We start from the raw sequence: 10,513 nt of genomic DNA on the forward strand, positions 1-10,513 counted from the left end.
CTCTCTAGCCAATACTTACTTAGGCATCGGAGGGAATATTCCTACGGGAATATTCTTGTTTTGCAGGCTGCAGGAAGATCGTGCCAGCGCATATTTGATTCCTCCGAGGAACGCGTGACACGTCATCACCACAAAAGATCCCACAACATTTGGCGCCGCCTGTGGAGAGGTATCATGGAGGAATTGCAATCTAACAAAAGAAGCTGGAGTTCCCTTCGACGCGTTAGCAAGCCCAAAGGACGCCTAGCTCCCAGTCAGGACGCCTAGCTCCCAGTCAGAACGCCTAGCTCCCAGTCAGGACGCCTAGCTCCCCGATAGGACGCCTAGCTCCCAATCAGGACGCCTAGCTCCCAGTCAGGACGCGTAGCTTCCCGATAGGACGCCTAGCTCCCAGTCAGGACTTCTAGCTCCCGGTCAGCACTATTCTTGTTTTGCAGGAAGGCGCAGAAGAAAGACGGCCTACCACCAATATAGAGACATCCTCTCTAAGGAAAGAAGCCGGAGTTCCCTTCGACGCGTCAGCAAGTCCATAGGACGCCTAGCTCCCAATCAGGACGCCTAGCTCCCAGTTAGGACTCCGAGCTCCCAGTTAGGACGCCTAACTCCTTGTCAGGACGCCTAGCTCCCTGTCAGATTCGAGAATAATGCATTCAACATTCAGCATACTATAATACAAGAGCCATCTTATCCTTTTTTTTTTTTTTTAAATAAATCTGATTTGTGAATGCAGCCCATTTCCTACTTAACGACGATGGCAGTGAGTCGGGTCGGGCTTCAGATCGAGCTCATGGACCGTGTGTCTAAATGGGACGGGTTCACGATTCCACGCCAAACCCACTTTGCATCGTATCAGGCCGAAAAGTTCAAACAAGGCCCAAGTCGGGCTGGGTCGGGTCGGACCATCGTGTCTAAGCCTAACTTTACTAAATTTAGCGTGTTTTGTCGTATCAGCTCGAGCCGTGTCGTGTCTTGTCGTGCTTTTTTCAAAAAAAATGTTTCACAAACCCGACCCAGAACCCACAACTTCGTGCTCGTGCAGGGTCGTACTTTTTTCATGCCCGTGTCGGGCCGGGCAGGCCCGAGCTGGCCCACAACCATATTTACTCCTACAAACCCTATTTCCGAAAGATGTTTACCCGTACTATTTACATGGAATTCCCTATATACACTTTAATTAAGAAACTTTGATGATCGTGTGATGGTGGGTTGAAGAAATGAGTGGCTATAAATTAGGTATAAGTGGATGAAAATTAATATTAAATTATAATTTTTTTGTTGAAAATATTAAAGATTGGATAAGTTGTGGTGAACTCTCATAATAAAATATTATTAAGTTGCATGTTCTGGTGAGTAGTGGAGGAACCAGAAATTATACGAGGGGTGTCAAAACTTTACACACAATTTTTATAATAATGCAAAACAAAAATAAAATTGGAAAAAAAGGTATAAAAGTAAGTGAGACAAGTTTTGAACCTTATACCTCTGATAACTTCTAACTTTCAAAGTAATATTACCACTTAAACTATATTAGACATATGTTTTACAATGCATATTTATTTTTCAAATATATCATAAGTGGGCCATGGCCCCGCAAGCCCCCCTAATTTTGCTAACGGTGGTGGCCTGGTGGACTAGATGAGGGTATAAATGTAAAATTCATATGCAAAAAATAGAATAAAGTAGAGTGTAAAGAACTTTCATAAACTGAGTAAAACGAAAATCATTAAGAACTTTCAACGGCGGAGGTAGTACTCCGTAATTGATAAGCAATTAAGCTACTCCCTGCCTCTGTTCTTAATAACATTTTATGATTTCCTAATCGGCATTCCAAAAAAATGTTTGATGTGTAACTTTATTAATAATTTGTTTTTTACCACCTAAAAAAATCGAAAAATTATTTTTTACCACCTAAAAAACTAAAACTTGTTTTTTACGACCTACAAAAATATAAATACTCCCTCTCTTCTCGAATATTAGTCCCTTTTGGAATCTTGACACTATTCACAATTGAAGAGAATCTTCTAATTTCTTTCCAATACGTACTTCAAAACATATTCATGTGAGATCTTATTTTGTTCGTCTTAATGTGTAGTTTAACAATATCACATTTTTATATTTTTCTAACATACGTATTTGGAGATACTTACGTTTAAATATTGAGTTAAAACGAGTTGAAAAATCAAAACAGGACTAATATTTAAGAACGATTGGAGTGTTGTTTTTTACCACCTAAAAATGGAAATTAGATGAAATCGTTAATGTAGGGAGTCACAATAATGGTAATATCTCTAATATTTTCTATTCTTCCACGATTTCATGTATTTAACATCCCTTCCCTTTCTTCTCTTCCGTGAATTCACTTAATTTTTCCTCCTATTAATTCACAAAATTGACAAAGTTCAATGGTATTAAAGAGGGGAGAGTGAAGGAGTTAAAGAATATCATAGAAGGTTGTAGTGGAGGAAAATTGAATTAGTGGGCCTTACATAAAAACTTCATCTATTTTTTTGTTTTTCAGGTGGTAAAAAATAACTTTTGATTTTTTTAGGTGGTAAAATACAAGTTTTGGTTTTTAAGGTGGTAAAATACAATTTTTTGATTTTTTTAGATGGTAAGAAGTAATTTATCCTAACTTTATTTCTATTTTAAGTCATACAATTCTTGATTCCAGAAATTGTGCTAAAAGAACAATAAATTAATAAACAAATATTTTTTCTTACAAACACATGGTTTTTCTCAGGCACATTTTTCTTTTTCTCACCTAGCCATCCAACCTTTTTTTTGCGCTTTTTCATTAAACAACCATTAAATTTTGTACAGTCACAATACAACTACACAACAATAATTGCTTTTACTGTATACTTCCTCCGTATGTATAAATAATAAACTCGGATGTATACACCCTCCGTATTTTATTAAATGATACATTTTTCTAAAGAAATTATATTATATAAAATGGTGCGCATTTCATGTTTGGAATATTTTTACACTTTAATATATCTCTCCTCTCATGGTCTCCACTCTCACCTACCCCCTTCGTACCATAATTATAGTCTTGTTTTCCTAATCACGCATTCCTAAATTATAGTCATGTTTTTATTTTGACCATTAAATTCTCCACTTTCTCATGTACTCCCTCTGTCTCGACCTTTTTATTTTCTACGTTTGGTATCTGAACTCGATTAAAAGACTAATTAATGTGGATTGAGACTCTTTTTTTTTTTAATTATATAAACGATGCAAATTGCTTTTATTTATGGTGTTTTCATCTTTATCCAAAATTTGACATTGAGAAATTGTGAGAGGTTTGATATTCCAACTACTTAGTGGCCAGGGCGATGCCCTGGAGTGTTGCATGTAGTTCGTGTTTTTTTAGTAATTTCAAATTCACTTATAAATTTCTTTATATACGCAGTGTGACAATAATATGAATTTCATTACATATGCAGTTTAAGAATAAAATTGGTTAACCAACAACCGATAAACTAAATTTTTGAGTAATTAAGCATTATTTGTGTAAATTTTTATGTTTTGTACCTACTTTACTTGTGACTTGTAAGCAATTTTTTACGTTACAAATGTATATTAAGTTACAAAGCCAAAATATAGTTTGGAGAAAAAAACACATTTGATTAGCTAAAAGAAAGCGCAACATTTATTTTTTTCCTATTCTTTTCTCAGTTAATTTCATGGTTTTGTGTTTGATCTAAGTATATTTTAAGAAAAGATAAATGATTTGATTGGTGAATGAATAAAAATTAAGAAACTTTTTGTTATCATAAATTATTATTCAAATACATAAATTTGGGCATTAAATGTTTATGCATTCATAAGTACAAATATTCTCTTTTTTAATTCTTTTAGAATCATAAGTTGTGTCACTGGAATTATGGTTAAGATTTTGTATTAACATATAAGAGATCATGAGTTTAAGGATGGATAACAACATTTATTTTATGAGGACGCAATAAATGATGTGTGCGTATGACATGGCACGGATACAACATGTCACTTGCCAATATGTTAAAGGAAATATTTCAAACGTAAAGATTAAAATGGGGCACCTAAAACAGAATACGTAAAGAATAAAAAGGGAAAGAGGGAGTACTATATTAATTAAAAATGCACTGGATTGTTTTTTTTTTAAAAAAACATGTATTGTATTTCACTTTCCAATGTTAACCAATGTACTTTCTCCGTTCTTGAATGTTTGTCCCTTTTGGAATATAAGACAATCCAACAAAGGTACAATTTCCACATAAATTTCAATAGAATATAACTCATGTGGGTAGGAGAGAGAAATAATTGGGGGGGTTTATGGGCATAAAGTTTTACTTGAGAGTAAACAAGTGGGCATTTTGGATATTTATAATAGCGCATCTCTCGTGTGAACAACCACACCATCAACTGGATGGTATGGCACGCGCGCGCAACTCCCTCGTGCGCAGCTAATATGGAGAACATTATTGACTGGTGTTACTTGACTTTCTATGTTGGTGTTACTTATACATTGTATTCGCTATTAGTTTTCTGGATTGACTGCAATTTCTTCAATTTCATGTTAGAGGTTCCTTGTATAGAATGGTGTTACTTGACTTTCTATGTTGGTGTTACTTATACATTGTATTCACTGTTACTTTTCTTGTTTTATTGTAGTTTCATGTTAGAGGTTACTTGTATAGACTGGTGTTATTTGACTTTCTATGCCGGTGTTACTTATATTGTATTCGTTGTTACTTTTCTTGTTTTACTGCAGTTTCTTTAATTTCATGTTAGATGTTCCTTGTATAGACTGGTGTTACTTGACTTTCTGTGCTATTACTTATACATTGTATTCGTTATTACTTTTCTTGCTTTATAGTAGTTTCATGTTAGAGGTTACTGGTATAGACTGGTGTTACTTGAATTTCTATGCTGGTGTTACTTATACATTATATTCACTATTACTTTTTTTTTTATGGTAGGTTCTTCAATTTCATGTTAGAAGTTCCTAGTATAGACTGATATTACTTGATTTTCTATGCTGGTGTTACTTGTAGTTATTGTAGTTTATTCAATTTCATGTTAGAATTTCCTTGTATAGACTGGTGTTACTTGACTTTATATGCTGGTGTTACTTATACATTGTATTCGCTGTTACTTTTGTTTTTTTATTATAGTTTTATGTTAGACGTTCCTTGTATAGATTGGTGTTGATGTGGCAAAAAATACTTGCCCACCTAGGACCAACCATAGTGTGACACGTGTCACAACAAAGAGTGTCAGCATACCCCTGCATCTATGGTCCGCAAACAGTCTTAGAAGCAAGTTGGGCACTATTAAAAACCCAAAATAAAGAGGTCCACTAAGCCCTCTAAATTATGCATACCAAGGACATGTGTCATCTCCAGGGAAACTAGCCAATCAGATAGATAGGTTTTGGGAACAATCCCCAAAACCCTAGTCCTATAAATAGTTTAATTCCCAAAGTAAAAGGGACATTGAATACATTCTTACCTAACATTCTCATTCTTCTATGCCTTCTCTCTAAACAATTTCTCTCTCTAGCAAATGCTTACTTAATCATCGGAGGGAATATTCCTATGGAAATATTCTTGTTTTGCAGGTTGGAAAAAGATCGGGCCGTCACATACCTGATACCTCTGTAGAAAGGTGACACGTCATCGCCACTAAAAAGTCCCACATCAGGTGTTACTTTATTTTCTATGCTGATGTTACTTTTAAATTCCGTCAACCAACGCGATGTGCTTATTTATAAGTGTGTACACATGGCTGGTCACATATAAGACTTGAGGTATTTAAAAGGGTATAAAGGGGATAAAAGTTAGACAAATAAGAAAAGATTCCAAAAGGGACTAATAAAAAAAGAACAACTCAATTAAGAAAGGGGACTAACATTCTAGAACGGAGGGAGTACTATTTTTATTATTCCATGAACTATATTCTTTTTTTTTTCTTTCTTAAAACCTGTGTTTTTATTCAAACATGATTATAATCATGAGACGGATAGATTATTTATTATTTATTCCTTATTTTTTTCATTCTTTAATAATTTAATACCCCAATATTTTTTTATTACAATTGTTATACCCACTTACCCCACTTTATTTTTATAAAACCAACTCACACTGCTTAAATTTTGTGTCGGTCAAAGTGCGTCATTTAATCAGACACAAAGGGAGTAATTATATACGAGATTAATACTTCCCCTGTTCCAATATTATTGCAACACTTGCTTTTTAAAGATCGCAAATATTGCACCACACCTATTTTAGGAAATATAATACTTCCTCCGTTTTTTAACTTTCACCAATTTGCAATTTTGCACTATTCCGTACACATTTTCTTTTATCAATGTTATGTGATTTATTCATAACGAATTATATATTCATGTGAGATCTTGTTATATTTGTCTCGATATATATTTTTAAAATATCAATTTTTATTATTTTATCTAATGTATAATTAGAGATATTAATGGCTATATATTTGCATCCGCAGGATTTAATAAGTGACACTTAGTATATATATGGGTGGCCAGTACGTAATTCCATTTGTAAATCTCTATTACATAAGTGAAGAGGGAAGGGGAATTTCGGTAATCCCGCTTTTGGTGTCCCCAATCAAAAGTACTAATATACCATCTATACTTGCACAATTAAATTAAATTCAAAATCTGATTCATGCACAACATAAAAGCAGAAATTTGTGTTATTGGAATTATGAATTGAAAAATACATGAGTATGTCGTGAGAAATTAACTTGCATCGATCTTTATGTAGATTATATAATTGGTCATTTCAATCAATCATATATACCATTACTTTCAAAAGATAAGGTATGTTTTGCATCGTCCAATTAGACAACAACTTATTAAAATTGATTATTCATGAATTTTTATTATGACATGTCCAACCTCATATGTACACTAACAGTAAATAGTTTTTATGCAGGTTTTAAGTTTGGTTTTAAGTTCATCATGAAATACAATTACCACTGAAATAAGGTATGTTTTCTATCAACCTTTTAAACAAAATACTAAATTGTACTCCCTTCGTCCCAAATTAGTTGTTACACTTACCTTTGCACAAAGTTTTAGGTGATAAGTGGTTGTTTGGTCATCAATTGTTATTTTATTGAAAAAGTAGATGTGATAGGAGTTAGTGGGGTATTTTTTTAATTGAATGATAGAGGGTGTGGGGACAAAAACAAATTTAGTGGGAAGAGAGAGACAATATAATAATTGTTGGGCCATTCCTAATTTAGAAGTGTAACTACTAATCTGGGACAGACGAAAAAGGAAAGTGTAACAACTAATCTGGGACGGAGGGAGTAATATACATGCTTTATTGATTTTAATTGTTGGTTATATGTTGTTTTTTATATGTCATTTAATGATATCAGAAAGATTTCAGTCCACTGAAAAGAACATAACAAAGTATAACTTGAGTATGCTTTACCTTCAATAAATTCTTGAAAATACTAATAGGAATGCGCTAAAAGGGCTCGAAAGAGAGGAGGGGAGACTGATTTGTGCAACTAATAGAGGTGGAATACAATGAATTTATCTACAATAGCTTGGTTTTGTTGTACCTACCTAAAAAATTAAAGAAAATCATTAAATTTATGCTTTGCTACAACTCTTGTGAAATCTTACTAAATCAACATAACTGTATGTCTCAATGAGGCAAATTCTTCAATAATTAAGAGGAACAGAATCTAACCCTGACTAAAAGCAAACGCAATGAACAAAGACGGTAAATTAAAAATCTGTATTGAACTAAAAACAACCAACACATACCAGCATAACTAGCTGTATATCCAATGAGGCAAATGCTTCAAGAATTAAGAGGAACGAAATATAACCCTGACTTAATAAACATAATTAAAAAAATCACCAAATTAAAAACACAATACCAATTAAACAAGACTTTCACTAATCCAAATCACCCAAAATCAGGGAAAAAAAGGGAATTAACCTAATGGCCTCTTTTGATACAAGAATTTCATTTGAAATTTTGGATTTGGCCCAATTCACTTATTTGGAAAGACATAGAATTTGGAATTGGATTTGACCCAAATCCAAGCCAATATAAAAATAAGCCCACATTAGTGAATTTGAGATTCCAAGTCAAGTGATGTAATTTCAATTCCTTTCTTCATCCTCAACTTGTTTTCTCTCTCCTCTTAAAAGCCAGAAAGCTTTCTCCTCTAGTAAGTTTCCGCCACCACCATTTCTGCAACTAGATCTCCGCCACTCTCTCCCCTATCTTGCAATTAACTTTCTCCTTCACCCACCTCCATAACCGCTATCTGCACCCTCACGATCGATGAACATAATCGTCGATTAATTCTCTTCTCTCTCCGCTAAATTCTAAGAATCCACCACCGCCGCCTCCACCACCTCCGATTCCTTGTCTTCATACTCTACGACCACCTTTCAAGGCTATTACCTATGTAACAAATACATCCATCGCAAGCGCCACTCACCACCATGGATGAAGAGATTAGCAATCGTCCTTCGCCGACGTCGAATTCGTCGTTCCTTCACCGCCGGAGCTAGTTTAATTGTTCGGTGTTTTAATTTTTATATCCCGATTTTCAATTAAACAGATCCTATTTTTTTAAAAAAAAGTAAAAATTGTATTTGTTGTCAATCACTTCTGGTTAATTCTTTTGGAAAAACGATCGACGAAAATCACCATCTGCATTTCCTTTGTTTTTTACTATTACTTTTCCAGTTTCTAGATCCATATGGAAGTTTTATCAAGTTGTAGTTATTACTCCTTAATACTCTACAACTGTTTGGAATTTTTTTAAATTATTATACTTCCTTCCTAAGTTGATATAAACACTTAAAAAAAATGAATTGATACAATTACTTTCCAAACACTAGTGGAATTGAAATTCCGGAAATCAAATTATTAGTGTTTTCCAAACACTTATTTGGAATTCAATTTTAGAATTTCAATTTTTACATTTGAAATCCAATATTTCAAATGAATTCATGTTACCAAACACTACCTAAAATAATTCAAAATTCAACAACTAAAACACACTTAATGAATCAAACAAGAACCTCACCACCACAAATTAACCACAACCCAAAATAAAATAAAATAATAGAGAGCAAAAGTTGGCAATCCATCAAGATCACAAATAGATGTACCACAATTTATAACAATTGTAATCTTCCTTGAATATCCAATCAAATCTCAATTAACATCACTATTCCTCCAAATTCATCGCATGCACACTCAATTGAAAACAATATCCATCAAATACATTCCAAAACCAAAATTAAACCAAGATAAATACCCAGATAAATCCATAAATTTCCAAAAAAATATACAATCTAAAGCTAATCAATAATCACACTCAATTAAATCCAAATTGGTAAAAGCTCTTCAATAGAATACCAAATAGAACATTTTAGAAGTCTAGAATTTGGTATTTAGATAACTCAGGCAAATTGATTTCTCATTCAAAAAAAAAAAACTCCACCTCTTTTAGAACAGGCAGACTAAAGTAGGGAGTAGAAAAAAGAAAACATGATATGGAATCAGATCAAGAAGATTTGTAAGTTGATGCTAACAGGGCCACATGAGACATATAACACTGGATGTTTAGACTCACAAGTCATTAATAACTAGATGGCCTATCGTAAGTGTACTTATAACTTATAAGAGTAGTGCTAGAATTAGCGAGAAAACAGGGAGGGCCATTTGTGGCAAGCAAATTTGTACAGTGTCAAACAACATAATATGCGAGAGAAAAACAATGAAACATTATAGGGAGGAAAAACTTCTAAGTGACAAAACAAGATATTTTATTCCTAAATTGCCAATATAAATTAAGCTATTCAAGTAAAAAACAATCCATCGTACAAATATACAGATAAATGAAAAAAAATTGAAGAAAAAAATTGTTCATAAGTTCCTTTTTTCCCCTTTTCCTCATTACACGAGAGATTCATTACTCAAAATCATAATCATCACTTACATACTTTTGAGTTCAATACTTCAATTAGGGTCGATCAAGATACAGATAAATCAATACAACAAAAAGATCCATCAATCACTTGTATATCCGCTCTCTATTTATGTGAGCAAAGGCGATAACTCCCATCGAATCACTTTCACCCGCATGCAAGCACATCAATTTTGAAATAAACAATGATACCCAAAAAAAATATGTGTAAAAAATAATAGATAATAAAACTAAACATTACCACTAACATCGACAGCCAAACGACTTTCAGATCTGGTGATTTTTACCTCAGAAGAAACCCAACACCATAGGTAAGATAATTCCGGTGCAGGAACACAATTGTACGTCTCTGTTGGTTCCAATCGCCGGCGTTCTTAGGGGAGTTATTAGCGCAGTATTGAGAGATATTTTGTAATAGCCCGCCCTTAACGAGTTGCTTCCTTAACTCACTTAATCTGTAATTAATTAATTAAACTCAACCCAACAACTTAAATCCTAAATATAACTTAACCGATGGTTACGA

The sequence above is a fragment of the Spinacia oleracea genome, chromosome 3, assembly GCF_020520425.1.
Source record: "Spinacia oleracea cultivar Varoflay chromosome 3, BTI_SOV_V1, whole genome shotgun sequence".
Lineage (NCBI taxonomy): Eukaryota > Viridiplantae > Streptophyta > Magnoliopsida > Caryophyllales > Amaranthaceae > Spinacia > Spinacia oleracea.